This window comes from Haematobia irritans, chromosome 1, assembly GCF_050003625.1.
Source record: "Haematobia irritans isolate KBUSLIRL chromosome 1, ASM5000362v1, whole genome shotgun sequence".
NCBI lineage: Eukaryota > Metazoa > Arthropoda > Insecta > Diptera > Muscidae > Haematobia > Haematobia irritans.
In genome coordinates, this window is record NC_134397.1 from 156841750 (window position 1) to 156861527 (window position 19778).

The following is a 19778-nucleotide window of genomic DNA, read 5'->3' on the forward strand; positions in this document are numbered from 1 at the left end:
GCATTATTGCCATAAACTTCGAAACAAAAGTCTAAGCTATCAGTACCGGTAAAACCTCACCATTGCATCTAGCCAGCCCCTTATTAAATATCATCCATTTTTTTTTTTTTTTTTTTGGAAAAATAGTGCGTGTCATTCTCCAAGTGATTCCAAATCATCGAGCCAATGATTTGTCCATGAAGAGAGTTACATAAATTTACGCGTTGAAATATCCACAATGAAAGGTCTATTAATTAAACGTGCTATAAAATTGGTAGATTGTTTTTTTTTTTCTTTTCTATTGGATATATTTTTAGCGGCATACGATAAAATGCACTGAATGGTATTTGCCTAAAGCTTTGGTCTTTGAATGTCTTTTGTAAACATGATGCAGGAAAAATTATGTTATAATCCATGAAAGATTAATAGCATCGATGAAATCAATTAGTTATAGGATGATCACATTGTAAAATTTCGAAATAAGTACGGCTTATGTGGAGGATTGAGGTTAACATATGTGTGAATAGAGTTTTATATGGGAAAACTTTAATTCAGCCTCGCTGAATATAGTTTACTATAGGAAAACTTTAACTCAGCTTCGCTGAATACAGTTTTCTATAGGAAAACTTTAATTCAGCCTGCATGAATACAGGTTTCTATAAGAAAACTTTAATCCAATCTGGCTGAATACGGATTTCTATAAGAAAACTTTAATTCAGCCTGGCTGAATGCGGATTTCTATAGGAAAACTTTAATTCAGCTGGGCTGAATACGGATTTCTATAGGAAAACTTTAATTCAGCGTTTTCTATAGGGAAACTTTATTTCAGCATGGCTGAATACGGTTTTCTAAAGGAAAACCTTAATTCCACCTGGTTGAATACAGGTTCCTATAGGAAAACTTTAGTTTTAGCTTCCTTGTATAGAGTTTTCTATAGACCTTAATTCAGTCCGTCTGAATAAAGTTTTCTATAGCAAAACTTTAATTTAGCCTGGCTGAATACAGTTTCCTAAAGACAAACTTTAATTTAGTCCGGCTGAATACAGTTTTCTATAGGAAAACTTTAATTTAGTCCGGTTTTCTATAGGAAAACTTTAATTCAGCCAGGCTGAATACGGATTCCTACAGGAAAACTATAATTTAGCCTGGCTGAATACGGATTTCTATAGGAAAACTTTAATTTAGCCAGGCTGAATACGGTTTTCTATAGGAAAACTTTAATTCAGCCAGGCTGAATTCGAATTTCTATAGGAAAACTTTAATTCAGCGTTTTCTATAGGGAAACTTTAATTCAGCCAGGCTGAATACAGTTTTCTAAAGGAAAACTTTAATTCAGCCTGGTTGAATACAGGTTCCTATAGGAAAAGTTTAGTTTTAGCATCCTTGTATAGAATTTTCTATAGGAAAACTTTAATTCAGTCCGCCTGAATAAAGTTTTCTATAGGAAAACTTTAATTCAGCCTGGCTGATTATAGTTTCCGAAAGCAAATTTTTAATTCAGCTTGGTTGAATACAGGTTCCTATTGGAAAACTTTAGTTTTAGCCTACTTGTATAGTGTTTTCTATAGGAAAACTTTAATTCAGTCCGACTGAATAAAATTTTCTATAGGAAAACTTTAATTCAGCCTGGATGAATACAGTTTCCTAAAGGAAAACTTTAGTTTAGTTCGGCTGAATACAGTTTTCTATAGGATAACTTATTTTAGCATCCTTGAACAGAGTTTTCCATAGGAAAACTTTAATTCAGTCCGCCTGAATAGTTTTCTATAGGGAAACTTTAATTCAGCCTGGCGGAATACGGATTTCTATAGGAAAACTTTAATTCAGCCTGGCTGAAAACGGATTTCTATAGGAAAACTTTAATTCAGCATGGCTGAATACAGTTTTCTATAAGAAAACTTTAATTCAGCCTGCATGAATACAGTTTTCTATAAGAAAACTTTAATTCAGCCTAGCTAAATACAGTTTTCTACGGGAAAACTTTAATTCAGGCTGGCTGAATGCAGTTTGCTAAAGGAAAAGTTTAATTCAGTCTGGTTGAATACAGGTTTCTATAGGAAATCTTTACCTCAGCCTGCATGAATACAGTTTTCTATAAGAAAACTTTAATTCAGCCAGGCTGAATACGGTTTTCTATAAGAAAACTTTAATTCAGTCTGGCTGAATACAGTTTCCTAAAGGAAAACTTTAATTCAGCCTGGTTGAACACTGTTTCCTAAAGGAAAACTTTAATTCAGCTTGGTTGAATACAGACTTCTATTGGATAACTTTATTTTAGCATCCTTGAATAGAGTTTTCCATAGGAAAACTTTAATTCAGTCCGGCTGAATACAGTTTTCTATAGCAAAACTTTAATTCTGCCTGGCTGAATACATTTTTCTATAGGAGAACTATAATTCAGCCTGCCTAAACACAGTTTTCTATAGGAAAATTTTGATTATGCCTGGCAGAATACAGTTTTCTATGGGAAAACTTTAATTACGTCTGACAGAATACAGTTTTCTAGAGGAAAACTTTAATTCAGCCTGGCTGAAAACGGATTTCTATAGGAAAACTTTAATTCAGACTGGCTGAATACAGTTTTCTATAGGAAAAGTTTAATTCAGCCAGGCTGAATACCGATTTCTATAGGAAAACTTTAATTCAGCTTGGCTGAATACAGTTTCCTAAAGGAAAACTTTAATTTAGTCCGGCTGCATACAGTTTTCTATAGGAAAACTTTAATTCAGTCCGGCTGAATACAGTTTTCTATAGCAAAACTTTAATTCTGCCTGGCTGAATACATTTTTCTATAGGAGAATTTTAATTCAGCCTGCCTAAACACAATTTTCTATAGAAAAATTTTAATTAAGCCTGTCTGAATATAGTTTTCTATAGGACAACTTTAATTCATCCTGACTGAAAAGAGTTTTCTATAGGAAAGCTTCAATTCAGCCTGGCTGAATAAAGTTTTCTATTGGGCTGAATAGAGTTTTCTATTGGAAAACTTTAATTCAGCTTGGCTGAATAGAGATTTCTTTAGGGAAACTTTAATTTAACAAGGCTAAATACAGTTTTCTATAGGAAAACTTTAATTCAGCCTGGCCGAATACAGTTTTCTATGGGAAACTTTAATTCAGCCTGGCTGAATAAAGTTTTCTATAGAGCTGAATAGAGTTTTCTATTGGAAATCTTTAATTCAGCTTGGCTGAATACAGTTTTCTCTGGGAAAATTTTAATTCAGCCTAGCTGAATACATTCTATTTAAAACAAATGTGTTTCGTCTGTGTATATCGACTCAAATGTCAACATAAGGAAATATTTTCATTAATTGATATGGTAGACTATACCTGGTAACTGATCAAAACAAAAGGCACGTATTACGATTTTATATTTAATAAAAAGAATGACAAGAAAAAAGGTGGTACAGCAGTTTTTATAAAAAATGCGTGATATGCAATTGCAATTATGACACATTACATGGTAACGCATACACCGGCAGAGAGAGAGACCACAAAACATGCCTCAAGTTATGTCGTCTGTTAAAAGCTAAAATATGTTTTGGGGCTGTTAATGCGTTTCATTCCTGAGTGCTTGTTCAAGGGGTCAAAAAACTTCACCAAAAAATAAAATATAAAATAAAAAAAATAAAAAAAACAAACAAATATAAAAAAAATTCGATAATCGATTTCTAATGAAATGTTGATGTAAATCCACACAAAATAGGCTAAGGAAATTGAATGTACACCAAAAGAAATAGATCGAAAATAAAAATGATCACAGGATCAACGAAATACTTTAAAAAATAGGAATGTAGTAGGGATTTTACTACATTTTGTAGCAATATTAGCTATTTTACTTCCCTACTCGATTCTTTTTCTAAAGGGATGAAATTTTTTAAACAAATTCTTTTAAGCTTAAAAAGAAAGTAATTCTCTTGACAGCGATTTACAATTAGAAACAATCCCATTCGCTTTGTAATTTAGGGAATATTCATTGGGGTTGAATATTTCTCAGTGTATATTATCATAAAATTGTAATCACATAAAAATTTCAATTCAAGACAAAATCTTCTATGCAACCTGCATAAATTTCCAAAAAGAAATTTTTGGAAGATATCTTTGCAAACATTTTTAGTTTAGTTTTTTTTTTTCTATTTCTCCTCTTCACTCTTCACATATTTGTTAACGAATAGTGCGTTTATTGTTTTTTTTTTTTACATTTTCAAATTATTTCGTATATGGTATTGTCAACAAATCATATATTGTTGCAACTTTTATTTTGTCCAACATTTGCTAAACAAGTTGCATATCAGCATTCACACAAAAAAAAACAACAAACGTGCATAACCAAGACCCAAGAAGCCGAAGACAAGACTTTTGTACTGTGGTGCGACATGGTTGCATATCACCTTCAATATGTGCAGACATCTTGCGAATGTAACCAAAGCCATAACAAGCTTACAACCAGGCTAGCTGTCTGCCTGGCCTGCCTGGCATGTTAGCCACATCAGAAGCAATTGCTGTAGAAGCAGCAGCAGCAGCAGCAGCTTAATATTACCCATCTTAGCAGATGATGTAATGCCAGCTTTAACATCTGCAGTTTTTCTACGCACCCAAAACCAAAGTGAATGAAAAAAAACAAAACAAAATCAGCTGTGAGGAAAAAAACAAAAAACCAACTCGTAAAAAAGCTTGTGGCAATGTGGGTAAAATAAATATGTACTAGTTAAGTGGCTTAAATGTAGGTAACAACGAAGCTTGAATTACCCTAATGAGGAGAAGAGAAAAAATGGAAACTACATTAACGTCATTACAGGCTCACTTATTCTATACAAACCATTATGATATCACAGTGGTGATAACACTGAATGCTGCCCGATTCTATGCTAAGCTCAATCACGAAGGACCTCCTTTTTATAGCCGAGTCCAAACGGCGTTTCACGTTGCCGTTAAAGCACTTAGGGAAGTGTGGAAACAGTCAGAAAAGTCACCGGCATTACTTAGGGGGGACAATCCACCGCTGAAAAATTTTTAGATGTTCGGTGGAAACTGGGATTGAAACCATGACCCTTTGTATACAAGGCGGGCATGCTAACTATTGCAGACTATCATACACAATCGAATTACTTGGGTTGTGCTAACAGTTGTCGATGGCAAGGATTTGGCGATGAAGCTCAAGGAATCATATCTGAGAACCGGTTTATATGGGGGCTATACAATTTTGGGCCGATACGGACCAATTTTTGCATGGTTATTAGAGAGCATATACTGACATCACATACCAAATTTCCAGTGACAGCTTTTTTATTGTTTACAAATTTAAAAAAAAAAAAAAAAAACAAACAATTTTTTTTTGTATTCCGAAATAAAGTTATTCAGTTCGTGAGCAACAAATATTGAAAAATGAGATTGGACTAAAGTCATTATTGAAGTTCCAAAGAGGTCACTGATGTAACCAAATAGCAAGACTGAAAAGATCCAAGGAGCAGTTACCGAATTCGGTTCTCTTCAACGGGAAGCCATTTCAAATTGAGCAGTTTGTTCCCTAATAGAAAAAATTACGTTCCAAAATCGTGAACGGACGGTAATTTTATATATATAATTTTGGACCGATACGGACCAATTTTTGCATGGTTATTAGAGAGCATATACTGACATCACATACCAAATTTCCAGTGACAGCTTTTTTATTGTTTACAAATTTAAAAAAAAAAAAAAAACAAACAATTTTTTTTTGTATTCCGAAATAAAGTTATTCAGTTCGTGAGCAACAAATATTGAAAAATGAGATTGGACTAAAGTCATTATTGAAGTTCCAAAGAGGTCACTGATGTAACCAAATAGCAAGACTGAAAAGATCCAAGGAGCAGTTACCGAATTCGGTTCTCTTCAACGGGAAGCCATTTCAAATTGAGCAGTTTGTTCCCTAATAGAAAAAATTACGTTCCAAAATCGTGAACGGACGGTAATTTTATATATATATAATTTTGGACCGATACAGACCAATTTTTGCATGGTTATTAGAGAGCATATACTGACATCACATACCAAATTTCCAGTGACAGCTTTTTTATTGTTTACAAATTAAAAAAAAAAAAAACAGGATGTATTGTATTCCGAAATAAAGCTATTCAGTTCGTGAGCAACAAATATTAAAAAATGAGATTGGACTAAAGCCATTATTGAAGTTCCAAAGAGGTCACCGATGTAACCAAATAGTAAGACTAAAAATGTCCAAGGAGCACTTACCGAATTCGGTTCACTTCAATGGGAAGTCATTTCAAATTGAGCACTTTGTGCCTTAATAGAAAAAAATACGTTCCAAAATTGTGATCGGACGGTAACAAAAAGAAACGGAAACGTTCACGAAAAATTAAAAACGGTATGTTCACGGTTTCGTCAACGGTCGTTCACATTTTCTTGAACGGCCTTCGGTTTTCTTTGGCCATGGCTAAAGTCTTAAAATATTCGTTAGAAATTTTTATGACAACTTCGTCTGTTAAGGCGACTGTTAAAGCGTATGGAGCAGAGAATCCAGGTTCGAGTCACGGTAGAGGAATTTGTTTTTATAAATTCGTAACCATTACGTTTTCAGATCATTAAAACGTGCTGTAGTTTTGACATCACATGGTGTCATTTTATCGTTGACAGATTGACACCGTCTCTCCTCAGTTTGACACCATAGGTGTGTAGACTCACTTTCATGAACGGATCGTTTTGAAACGTGCACGCTGTTTATGATGTTTTCTATGAATGTGAACAAACAAAATAGGTGTGAACAAACTGAAAATGTACACCTTCGATTGACCAATAGATGCCAAAAGCCCCCAATGATAATGATGTGGGCCTCCGTAACCAACAATGGCCGCAGCTCGCTTGTATTTAACGACCGTAGGGTCAAAATAAATGCCGAATATTATAGAGAACTTTTCTAAACAGAATTGAAGCCCTGGGAAAAAAACATTACGGCCGCAGGACTCAGCAAGCGTCAACCAAAAATGGCATAAAAAAGATATTACATTTCTCCTTTCTACCGCACAAAGGCCACCAAAATCTTCGAATCTCTATTCGTTGTACTTTTATACCTGGGAGAGTAAGATTGTCGCCAAAAAATATCAAGGCATGGACGGCGCTTGGCCAAGAATTGGTCAAAATATTGTAAATCGGGTGATGGCTTTATCGGCCGCTTGAAGACCATAGTTCATGCCAATGGTAGCCACACAACTCTAAACTGATTCTAAAATTTAATATTATTTTCAAAATTTTTTTGCTTTTGAATAATAAAATTAAAACAAGTACAGCGCTTTACTGTGTTGCATTACATGTCAGTCACCCTATATATGTAAAAGTGATGTATGTGCGTTGTGTTTGGTACATCGTTTGTAAGAGAGGAATGGCTTGTTTACCTTAAATAAAGTTTCTTTACATCAGCTTGTGTGTGTTCAACAATGTTCAACAATTAAAACAAGTACATCGCTTTACTTTGTTGCATTACATATCAGTCACCCTGTATATTTAAAAGTGATATATGTGCGTTTCAAACATTTGTGTTTGGTACATCGTTTGTAAGAGAGGGGTTGCTTGTTTTCCTTAAATAAAGTTTCTTTACATCAGCTTGTGTGTGTTCAACAATTAAGTCTATAAATAGAACTGAATGACTGTATGCATTGCTTGTGCGTTGATGAGTATAGAGATAATTGTTTGTTGATGACAATAAGATCTACATGGCCCTATGGTCCGCGGTTCAAATTACCGTGTGGACGAAAGACAAATTTGTGAAAATTTAAAACATCAGAAAATTAAAAAAAAACACGGACAAAATTAAAATACACGAAAGTTTTTCTTTACATTGAGGAGAAGTTGCCCTTAAGGAATGGCAGTAGATGAAGAGACCAGAGGAAGACAAACGAAATATCATGATTCTTTCGCAATTTGGACAGATTTTAGTGGACGGACGGATAGAATGAGAACGGTTTAAAATTTTCGGTTTATAAAAATTGTAAATTAAAAGTTTTAGGATCCTTTAAAGACATTTCGCTGAGTTATATATAAAATAAAATAAACAGCTGATGCTAGCGTTGTAAATTTTTCATAGCACGTATTGTGAGATTTTTGCTGTCTGTTAGTACGTTAAGTCATTATTGTTTAGCCCTAAAAAATCACTTCATATAGTTTCTTTTCTTCAAAGTATTGTGATTTTACGGTTACAAACGAAAGGATTAATTTAACTTACCCACAATTTTTGTTTACACATCTTCTTAAGCCTAAGTAAAATGCAATGATAAACGAAGAACTTACCAGAATAGATGGTTACTTGAACTGTAAGTAAAAAAAAAGAAAAAATACATATATCAGAATTTACATATGCTTATACCTGTTTTAGTGTAATATTACATTTATTTATGCATATATGGATATTAAAATCTACCTGAATACTACGTACAAAAACTACAATATTTTATAGAGTTTTGCTTTAATCACTTTTGACAAAAATCTTAAAATTATGATACATTGACTGTGCATTTTAAGAACTTTGTTGCATACCTAAGGTAACGCGAAGTTGTGTTGCAGACGCCATTTGGTCTAAAAGACCATAAAGTTGCTGTCTATAGGCTTAAAAATGGAAATATATTATGACGATGATGAAAATATACAATGTACACATGTATAAATTGTCCACACCTTTAAATATCAAATGAGTAAGAGAAGTGTATAATCTGTAAACTATTGTCACATTTTGATCTATTATAACTTAAGGAATTTTGAAGCAATATAAATTAGATAGAATTTTATGCAAGACTTTGTGATCTATCAAAAAGGAAAATATCGAAAGACAAGAATTCAGGGAATTACGCAGACGGAATTGTTCAAATAGACTCAGGATGCCATTGAGTCATTATGATCTAAAAATTCCTACTGGTTTCATCTAGGATGGGGAGTTTAGCCAATTTTGCTCGACTCCAACTCCGTAGTCGACTTCGGGTAATTTAACTAAATCCCAGTTTAATAACTCTCCCCATTTGTATTCTATAGTATAAGACACGAAAACAAAAACCCAAAGTTGTGAACAAATCATTCGGCTTCCAAATAATTAGGAAATAAAATCCTGGAATCAGTTTAGATGGGTGTTGATTTTTAAATAGAAAAAGCAAGAAAATGCTAATATTGGCCAGAGTCGAGTATATTTAAAGGGCAAACTTTGTGCGAAATTTTATAGGCGTACTTTTTCCAGTTATACATAAATCTAAATCGACGTGTCTATAATTTTGTATGCCCACCACGGTTGCCACTCCAGCCAAAAAAAAATTTACCAAAATTTGGAGAAAATTTTACAAAACAAAATTTACAATTTTGTCAAAATTTAATTTCTCTAGAAAATTTTGTCAAAATTTTACTTCTATAGAATATTTTGTCACAATTTTATTTCTCAAGAATATTTTGTCAAAATTTTATTTCTCAAGAATATTTTGTCAAAATTTTATTTCTATATTTTATTTCTACAGAAACTTTTGTGAAAATTTTATTTCTCTAGAATATTTTGTCAAAATTTTATTTCTATATTTTATTTCTACAGAAAATTTTGTGAAAATTTTATTTCTATAGAAAATTTTGTCAACATTTTATTTCTATAGAAAGTTTTGTCAAAATTTTATTTCTATAGAGTTTTGTCAAAATTTTATTTCTATAGAAAATTTTGTCAAAATTTTATTTCTAAAGAAAATTTTGTCAAAATTTTATTTCTATAGAAAATTTTGTCAAAATTTTATTTCTATAGAAAATTTTGTCAAAATTTCATTTCCATAGAAAATTTTGTCAAAATTTCATTTCCATAGAAAATTTTGTCAAAAATTTTTCTTTTATAGAAAATTTTGTAAAAAAATGTATTTCTATAGAACATTTTGTAAAATATTTTATTTCTATAGAAAATTTTGTTAAATTTTATTTCTATAGAAAATTTTGTAAAAAAATTTATTTCTATAGAAAAATGTTTCCAAATTTTATTTCTGTAGAAAATTGTTACTAAATTTTATTTGTATAGAAAATTTTATGAAATTTTTATTTGTATAAAAAATTTTGCCAAATTTTATTACTATAGAAAATTTTGTCAAAATTTTATTTCTGTAGAAAATTTTGTCAAAATTGTATTTATTTAAAAATTTTTGTCAAAATTTAATTTCTCTAGAAAATTTTGTCAAAATTTTATTTCTATATAAAATTTTGTCAAAATTTTATTTCTTGAGAAAGTTTTGTTAAATTTTGATTTTTATAGAAAATTTTGCCACATTTTACTTTCTACATAAAAATGTTTCCAAATTTTATTTCTGTAGAAAATTGTACAAAATGTTATTTGTATAGAAAATTTTGTCAAAATTTTATTTCTATAGAAAATTTTGTCAAAATTTTATTTCTATAGAAGGTTAGGTTAGGTTAGGTTATGTGGCAGCCCGATGTATCAGGCTCACTTAGACTATTCAGTCCATTGTGATACCACAGTGGTGAACTTCTCTCTTATCACTGAGTGCTGCCCGATTCCATGTTAAGCTCAATGACAAGGGACCTCCTTTTTATAGCCGAGTCCGAACGGCGTTCCACATTCCAGTGAAACCACTTAGAGAAGCTTTGAAGCCCTCAGAAATGTCACCAGCATTACTGAGGTGGGATAATCCACCGCTGAAAAACTTTTTGGTGTTCGGTCGTAGCAGGAATCGAACCCACGACCTTGTGTATGCAAGGCGGTCATGGTAACCATTGCACCACGGTGGCTCCCATTTCTATAGAAAATTTTGTCAAAATTTTATTTCGATAGAAAATTTTGTCAAAATTTTATTTCTATAGAAAATTTTCTATAGAAAATTTTGTCAAAATTTTCTTTCTATAGAATTTTTTTTCAGAATTTTATTTCTATAAAAAATTTTATCAAAATTTAATTTCTCTATAAAATTTTGTCAAAATTTTATTTCTATAGAACATTTTATAAAAATTTTATCTCTATACGAAATTTTGTCAAAATTTTATTTCTATAAAAAATTTTGTCAAAATTTTGTTTCTATAGAAAATTTTGTCAAAATTTTATTTCATTTTTTTCAGAATTTGATTTCTGCAGAAATTGTTTTAAGAATTTGATTTCTATAGAAAATTTTGTCAAATTTTTTTTTTCTATAGACAATTTTGTGAACTACCTCTTAGTTGGGTATGAATATTATGCAAAGTCTACCAAAATATCAAGAAAAAAATCCATCAGTTTTGGTAGAATTGTACCAATTGTGGCACCCGTGATTGCCACACGTTGTAGCTAAATTCGACTGTTTGACAGTAGAAACACACAAAAAATGCTGCTCGGACTATGGTGCCATATAAAAAATTGGCGTATTTAAAAAAAAAAAAAGTAATAAAACAAATAATATTATTTTTTGGTCTATTTGGTCCAAATTTTAGTCAAATCTTATGAATATGGGATCTCCTATAACCTCAAGAAAATCGGTTTATGTAGGGCTATATCAAAGATTGATTAGTTACAAAAATATGAAGTGTTTTTTTAAATTTTGGATGGACCAGAATGAGTCGGGCAAAATTTTTGATTCCTACTCTAGAAAAATATTCAGATTCCGACTCCAGAGCCCTGGTTTCCATACGTAATTGATTTTGTGCCACCTAATACAGTTTTGTGACACTTTTTTGGCATATTGTGCCACATTTTTTAATTATATTATTTTTTTGAAAATTATTTATTTTAATTTTTTAATATAGCTCCACATTACCCGCGATTTTCAACTTGCCTATTAGTCATACAATACATTTTTATCTTTACTTCAAAAAAAATTTACGACTGGATAGGAATCATATTTCACTTTATGGTTCAAAATTAATTACTATTACCCTATTAAAACTATGAAATCACTATGGCTATTGCTAACTAACCATTAACAATTCTGAACAAACATAATTTTCTATCCTTGAAATAAAAACAGACGAAATGCTCATAAATATTTTCTTGCTGCCACTTCTGGTAAAATTTATGCGGTTATAAAATGCATGTTAAGCAACCATAAAAATTCTACTATCAGAAACATGCATCCTTTTTTTTCACACTTCCATAAAGGACACTTGTTCATGGCAGCAGCAGCAGCAGCTACGAAAAGGAATTTTCTTTGGATAGATGATTGTGGTGATAAGTATCGGCAACGGCTGCGGCAGCAATTCGTGCATCATAATTTAAGGTCTTTGTAATTTTAGAAGCTAGAGAAGGAAACAAGTGTTTTTTCCTGGTTGATCGTTAAAGGTATTTTATTACAAGGTTGAATATTTTACGAGGGAGATTTTAACCTTGACAAAAGGAATTAAAGAAATAGTCATTAAAGATCTCGTTTGAAAATGAAACATCATATGAAAATCATATGTTATACCCTACATCTTAGGATAATATGTGAGGTGATATATAGAATTTTTCGAGATAATATAAGTTTTCCATTTCCTTTATAATCGAGATTTATAATCAGAATAAAAAATGCTATTATTATTGTTGACGTTGGAAGCCACCATGGTTTATCTTTACTTACATTATTTTGGTATTGATTCCGAGACAGTCGAATCACCTAAATCTAAGAACAAAACGCCTTTCCCACAGTTTTGTCAACTTTTGGTCAAGTGAAAACACTTTTAATCAAAGAAATACAGTGGGGAGCAAAACCGAGTGCATGTTTGCACTTTTTGCAATCTTTATGAAATAGAAAATGTCTAGTTAGGTTAAAAAAAAATGGACCATTGACCACTAGAAATAAGTTATAGGGTCACATGAAACAAAAATAAACAGAGTTCGATTCGATACAAAAGAACATTACTGGTAACGACCTCAGAATATTACTGGTAGTGACCTTGTCTTCAAAAACACCATGTCAAGCATACCGTTAAACATGGAGTGGGAATACTCATTGTATGGGAATGGCGGAACACTTGGCCGCTGGTTAATAATAAAGAATCATGAAAAAAGGAGACTACCTTGATATTTTGCAATCCCTACCCTACCTTTGTGAAGGTTTTGCGTCTACCTTGAACAGCAAGTTGCTTTTCAACAAGACTGCAAACTTAAGATTACTTACAAAATAGTAAAGAAATGGTTGCCGGAGCAAAGTTTCAAATGCTCAAATGGCTTTAAGTGATTTTAAAGCCTATCTAAGAGTTTTCACATTAAGAGCCTACGTTATAAGAGAGAGTCAAAATGAACTGAATAGTGAATAATGGACGCAAGTAACTTTTCGGTATTTTGGCCCCTTCTCGGGGAAGCGCCGGTTTAAGATGATCGACACTTTGGTATTTTTTAGTGCCAAACATACTCTTCAAAACGCCCCATGCATTAAAGTCCAACGGATTAGGATCCGGAAATTTTTGCGACCATTAAGAGGTAAGCCATTCTTAGTTGATACGTAGTCCTGTTGAAGAGTCCATGATCTACGGCCGAAATGTGAGCTCTTATATTTTTTGGGACTTGAACGAGTTCAGTTCAAGCTCATTTTTTAATATACGTGGCATCCGTTCTTGCAATATATCCAGATCACGAGCAAATTTTCTGCCAATGAGATGTGGATTTCGATCAAATCTGGCTTTCACTTTCGGACCAATTTTATACCCTCCACCATAGGATGGGGGGTATATTAACTTTGTCATTCCGTTTGTAACACATCGAAATATTGCTCTAAGACCCCATAAAGTATATATATTCTGGGTCGTGGTGAAATTCTGAGTCGATCTGAGCATGTACGTCCGTCCGTCTGTTGAAATCACGCTAACTTCCGAACGAAACAAGCTATCGACTTGAAACTTGGCACAAGTAGTTGTTATTGATGTAGGTCGGATGGTATTGCAAATGGGCCATATCGGTCCACTTTTACGTATAGCCCCCATATAAACGGACCCCCAAATTTGGCTTGCGAGGCCTCTAAGAGAGGCAAATTTCATCCGATCCGGCTGAAATTTGGTACATGGTGTTAGTATATGATATCTAACAACCGTGCAAAAATTAGTCCACATCGGTCCATAATAATATATAGCCCCCATATAAACCGATCCCCCGATTTGGCTTGCGGAGCCTCTAAGAGAAGCAAATTTCATCCGATCCGGCTGAAATTTGGTACATGGTGTTAGTATATGGTCTCTAACAACCATGCAAAAATTGGTTCACATCGGTCCATAATTATATATAGCCCCCATATAAACCGATCCCCCGATTTGGCTTGCGGAGCCTCTAAGAGAAGCAAATTTCATCCGATCCGGCTGAAATTTGGTACATGGTGTTAGTATATGGTCTCTAACAACCATGCAAAAATTGGTTCACATCGGTCCATAATTATATATAGCCCCCATATAAACCGATCCCCCGATTTGGCTTGCGGATCCTCTAAGAGAAGCAAATTTCATCCGATCCGGCTGAAATTTGGTACATGGTGTTAGTATATGGTCTTTAACAACCATGCAAAAATTGGTCCTTATCGGTCCATAATTATATATAGCCCCCATATAAACCGGTAGCCAGATTTGACCTCCGGAGCCTCTTGGAAGACCAAAATTTATCTGATTCAATTGAAATTTGGTACGTGATGTTAATATATGGCCTCAAACACCCATGCAAAAATTGGTCGATATCGGTCCATAATTATATATAGGCCCCATGTAAACCGATCCCCAGATTTGACCTCCGGAGCACCTTGGAAGTGCAAAATTCTTCCCATTCGGTTGAAATTTGGTACGTGATGTTAGTATAGGGTATCCAACAACCATGCAGGAATTGGTTCCTATCAGTCCATAATAATATATAGCTCCCATATAAACCGATCGCCAGATTTGACCTCCGGTGCCTTTTGGAGAAGCACAATTCATCCGATCTGGTTGAAATTTGGTACGTGGTGGTAGTATATGATATTTAACAACCATGTGAGTAGAAATTTGTGGATGACATTCTTTCGTAGAAGTTTCTACGCAATCCATGGTGGAGGGTACATAAGATTCTGGCTGGCCGAACTTACGGCCGTATATACTTGTTGTTGTTGCCGTTGTTTTCATCCATTTTTTTTAAGATGCGTTGCAATACCGCCAGTATCATGCTAACGAGTAATGGTACTAGTTGCAAATGAGTTATTCGCATTTTAATTCTCCAGCATTAAAAGATTAACCAACAATGACGTTTGAATTAAATTTCGAATACTTTTATTTCTGACTGAAATAGATCAAAATACTTTTGTAAGCCTGAAAGTATGCCTAACGTATATCAGACTCACTTTACATAAAAATATCACCAAAGATTTTTCCAATTAAAATTATAATTGAATTAAAAAGAATATCCAATTAAAAATTTAATGGATTCAAAAATTGTTTTAATTAAACCAGAGATAAATCACAAAATGTAATTCTTTCAATGAATGTTTAACCGGATCTATTAAGTTTTTAAGTGACTAATTGATTCTTTGATTGAAGACATTATAAGTAAAAATTTATTGGATTAAAAAAAAAATATCACCAAAGTTTTTCCAAAACAATAATCGATTAAAAAAAAATGCAATTAAAAATTTAATTAATTTAATATCTTTTTAAATTGAAAGACAAATTTTTTCAGTTAATTTTTTAATCAGATATATTAACTGTTTGACTAATTCGATGATTCCATATTTATGTCATTGAAGACATTTTATATATAAATTTAGATTATTTCATTGAAGAATAAAAATATTTTGTTTTTCTGTGTAAAAATAACCCATTTTATTAATATTTTCTAGCATTTCGGTTTCTACTCTAAATGAAAATTCAATTGTGTTAATTTTGTTTATTTTTTTTTTTAAGAATCAATTCTTAAAAATAATTATCAAGAAATAATCAAATCTAACGACAAAACGGTATAAAAATATTGTAAGCTCTTACCACCTTGCAAAGTTATTACCAATAAAAACTAACCATATATTGTGAAACCACTTAGGTTTTTGCTTTGAATACAATTTTCCTCCAATCTTTAATGCTTTAAATTGAAACAAAAAAAAAATCAAAAATTGTTCTTAAATTACTTTATTAAAGGATCTCAGCAACTGCAATCGTCTCTATTTAGAACAAAGTTTACGCACTTCATCTGCAGTAAAACATAGAAGGCATTATCTCCACCATGACACCAGCAAAGAGGTGTCATAAAAACCAATGATTTTATTGAGAGATTATGAAGGTCCATACACCAACCATAGGAACTAAGTGGATAAGTCCTTCTCTTTCATGGTGGCTACCATACCTAGGTGATACAAATAGATCCCTTGCACCAAAAGCCTGTTACAGCACCTATTATAGAGAAAACTATGCTGGCTGCTTAAACCCTTTTGCGAAAAGCAAAAACAAAAAGAAAGACAGGCGGATGGATGGACAGACGGACAAAACGACGGATAGGCTGGTAGATTGTGATAGTTTAGACCATAAACTTAAGTTGTATCTCTAATGAAATCTACATGGTTTGGTGCTTTAACAAGCATTTTCCTTGTCTACTCATGTCTTTGGAATTAAAATCTGCAATCTACTCTTGGTTTGTTTTTTATAGAACAAAAAAAAAATCTACCTACCACCACTATGAATCTATATTATTTCTTAGGTATTTTGTTAGCCTAGTCCTTGTAGTTTTTTTTTTTGGTTTTTGTTTTCTTAATTTCACTTGAAAAATTGTGTGAGGGTAAGTATGTTGTATGCAGCCACAGATTGTTGATAGTTTTCTGTGTAAGCAACATTATGTCGTTGAAAATGTTGTTGATTTTAATGCTAATGTTTGCTTTGGCCAAAGCTTCTTGCTGACAATGAAACACCGTGGCAAATCCTTTGTGATTGTATGATCCAATGCACGCATATTTTTGTTATGGATCCCTATGGCTCCTTTTTATCATATCTACACTGATGAAAATATTAACCTAATATGAACGATTATTTTTTAACCTAACTTTACACAATGTTAAGGGACACATTTGTTTAAAATTGAGCAAAATCACAATCTTTGCTTTATCAATTGTTTTCTTTAAATTCGGCACACTAATCTTTGAAATTCGTATCCTAAATTCAAAGTAAAACATTTTTGATTTAAAGAAATCATCTCTAAATTAAATGAGATATTGAATCTTTTAATTAAAGATAAAAAAACTTAAAAAAGAGTCTAAGACTTATTTAGAAGATCATCCTTAAATTAACTGAGATATTAAATTTTTTTGAAGTAAACACAAAAAAACTTCATAAATAGACTAATACCTATTATGAAGATTTTGCAACTTTGGTTAAAAGTTTTTTTTTAATTAAAAAAAAAACATTTTTTGCTATAATTAGGATTTTTAAACTAGCATTTATTTCAACATGAATAACTTTGTTGATGTATCACAAAAAGGGAACAAAAATTCGATAATGAGATTTATAGAGCCTATAAATACACTCATAAAACAATTTTACTTGGATCCAAAGATTTTGACCTTTTCTTGAGGATTTTGGTATTAATTCCGAGTCAAAGATGCGGCTTCATAAAACGAAAAAAAATTAAGGGGCATATGTTGCTGTAAATATAGGATCACTTAAATTAAAATTAGGATATACATCTCAAAACATCCAAATTACAACAGATACTTCACAGTAAAAATGGGTTTCTTAAATAAAAAAAAAAAAAAACTTTAACCATGATACAGAATCTTCAAAAAATTTTCGCCTTTATTTGAAGCGTTTTTATCTTAAATATAAATATTCAATATTCTACATAATTAATAAACGATTTCCTTAAATTACAAATATTTTTCTTTACTTTAGGGAGAATTTGTCTTAATTCAAATACATATAACTTTAACGGAGGGACCTACATTTCGCTGCAAACAAATAACTTCCAAAAAAGTAGTTTGGCCCCCAATATGTGATCCTGAAGTAGTGCAAACTTGGATCATCTCCAATGAATTTTAAATGACCTTATCATAGGACGGAAATGCTCCATTTTTGGATTCTTTTGTTTTTCTTATTATCTAATTTTTACAAATTGAAAAACTTCTTCGCTTCCACCGGGATTTGAACCTGGGTCTGTTGGCTTTATAACAGAACGCCATAGCACACTCAGCCACAAACGCCATTGAATACGATGCATCAAAATGTCTTTTCAAATGTTTGTGATATGAACCTAATATGACACCACGGCATGACATTCTAACTACTTACTGAGATGTTCTTTATTATTATGAATGAAAAACTAAAGAAAGCTGGTTCAAATCACACTAGCGGCATTTTTTTATGTCATCGTTTTTATTTTTTTTTTTTTTTTTGGCATATATCTGTATAAATATATTTTTTCCTTTAAAAATCAACAAAAAAAATAAAAATTATTGTCATTTACAAAACCTTCTCAAAAGAACTTCCATGGATCGGAAAAGGTCAAACAGCCCAGGGGATGATTTTTTTTATTTATTTTTTTTTTTACTTTCTTTTATTGATTTTCTATTTGTTTTTTGCGAAATTTAATTGCCCAAAACTTTAATTTTGACTTAAAACGGCCTAATTCCATACTTTCTAGGACTTGTTCAAGAGGACTAAATCGGAAGTGGAAAAAATGGATAGGGGATCCCGGGATGCGTTTTAAAAGAAATTTTTGTAGACTTATCAAAAAAAAAAAAAAAACTGCATCAGAAGTGGAAAAAATTGATGCGAAATTTAACTTCACAAAACTTTAATATTCACTTAAAACGGCCTAATTCCGTACTTTCTAGGACTTTTTCAAGAGGACTGAATCGGATGTGGAAAAAATGGATAGAGGATACCGGGATGCGCTTTAAAAAAAAAAATTGGTAGACTTGTCCAAAAAACCTGCATCGGAAGTGGAAAAAATTTATGGGGGATTCCGGGATGCACTTTAAAAGAAATGTTTGTGGAACAACTTCTACATTTTTTCCTGGGTTCCTAAATTAAAAAAAAAAATTGAATAAAATATTATAAATTTTTTCTTCATTAAAATTTCATTACTTTAAAGAAATGTTGTCTAAATAGGTTTCGTAGGTTTATAAGAGTGCCGTTCGGAATCCGCTAATAGGAAGTTCTACCTCATCCACCATATTGCTTCTTCTGATTTGACTTGTTTCGATCAATGATGCTTTCGTTCTTATTAGGATTTTCGTTCTTATTAGAAAACCAAACATTTGTTAGCTTCGCGGATTTAGTCCAAAAGACAAGTCGTGCGGTATCCAGAAAGATACATGTAGTGGCTATTGATGGAAAGTATTTCGATTGATTGATTATTGATCAAGCATTTTTAATGTGAGCTACCAATAAAAAATTTCTTCATTATATTCATTCATTTTTAAACAGATGTGATCTTATTTCGACATCTCTGAATTTGCTTATTTATTTTTATTTAATTGATATTCAAACTTGCATCTTTTTCAGCACTGGAAATAAACGACTCCAATGACATCTATTGACAAAATTACTCAACACAAATTCATATTTGTAGCCCACTGTATATGTTAGAGATTGCTTGTCCAGCTGATGTTGCTACTTAAGCAAACCATATTAATATGAGGCGTTGCAATGTTGGTGATGTCGCTAATATTGTTATTCTTGTTGTTGTTTTTGTTGTTCTTTTCTTGTTAAAGCAAAATAAGATCTTTTATAGAAGATCAAAAAAACATTTTTATTTTATTTCAATTGCATCTCAGACTCAATGCGATAGCTATTGCGCATATGTGTGCTTGTAATCATTTTGTTTGTTCCCCCCCCCCCCCCCCCCCCCACACACACCCATCACCCTTTTAGAATTCTATATACTTCCAATTGAATATCATCTTAGAGATT

General features: G+C 32.1%; 1 protein-coding gene across 1 annotated transcript in view; it reads right to left on the bottom strand.

Annotated features, from left to right (window-relative positions):
- Positions 1–19778, bottom strand: part of cv-c (RhoGTPase activating protein) — a 382780-nt gene that overhangs the window by 337023 nt on the left and 25979 nt on the right. The window contains exon 2 of the mRNA XM_075292001.1: positions 8259–8279. The gene's annotated coding sequence lies outside the window, so the exon portion shown is untranslated. The remainder of the gene's footprint in view (positions 1–8258; positions 8280–19778) is intronic.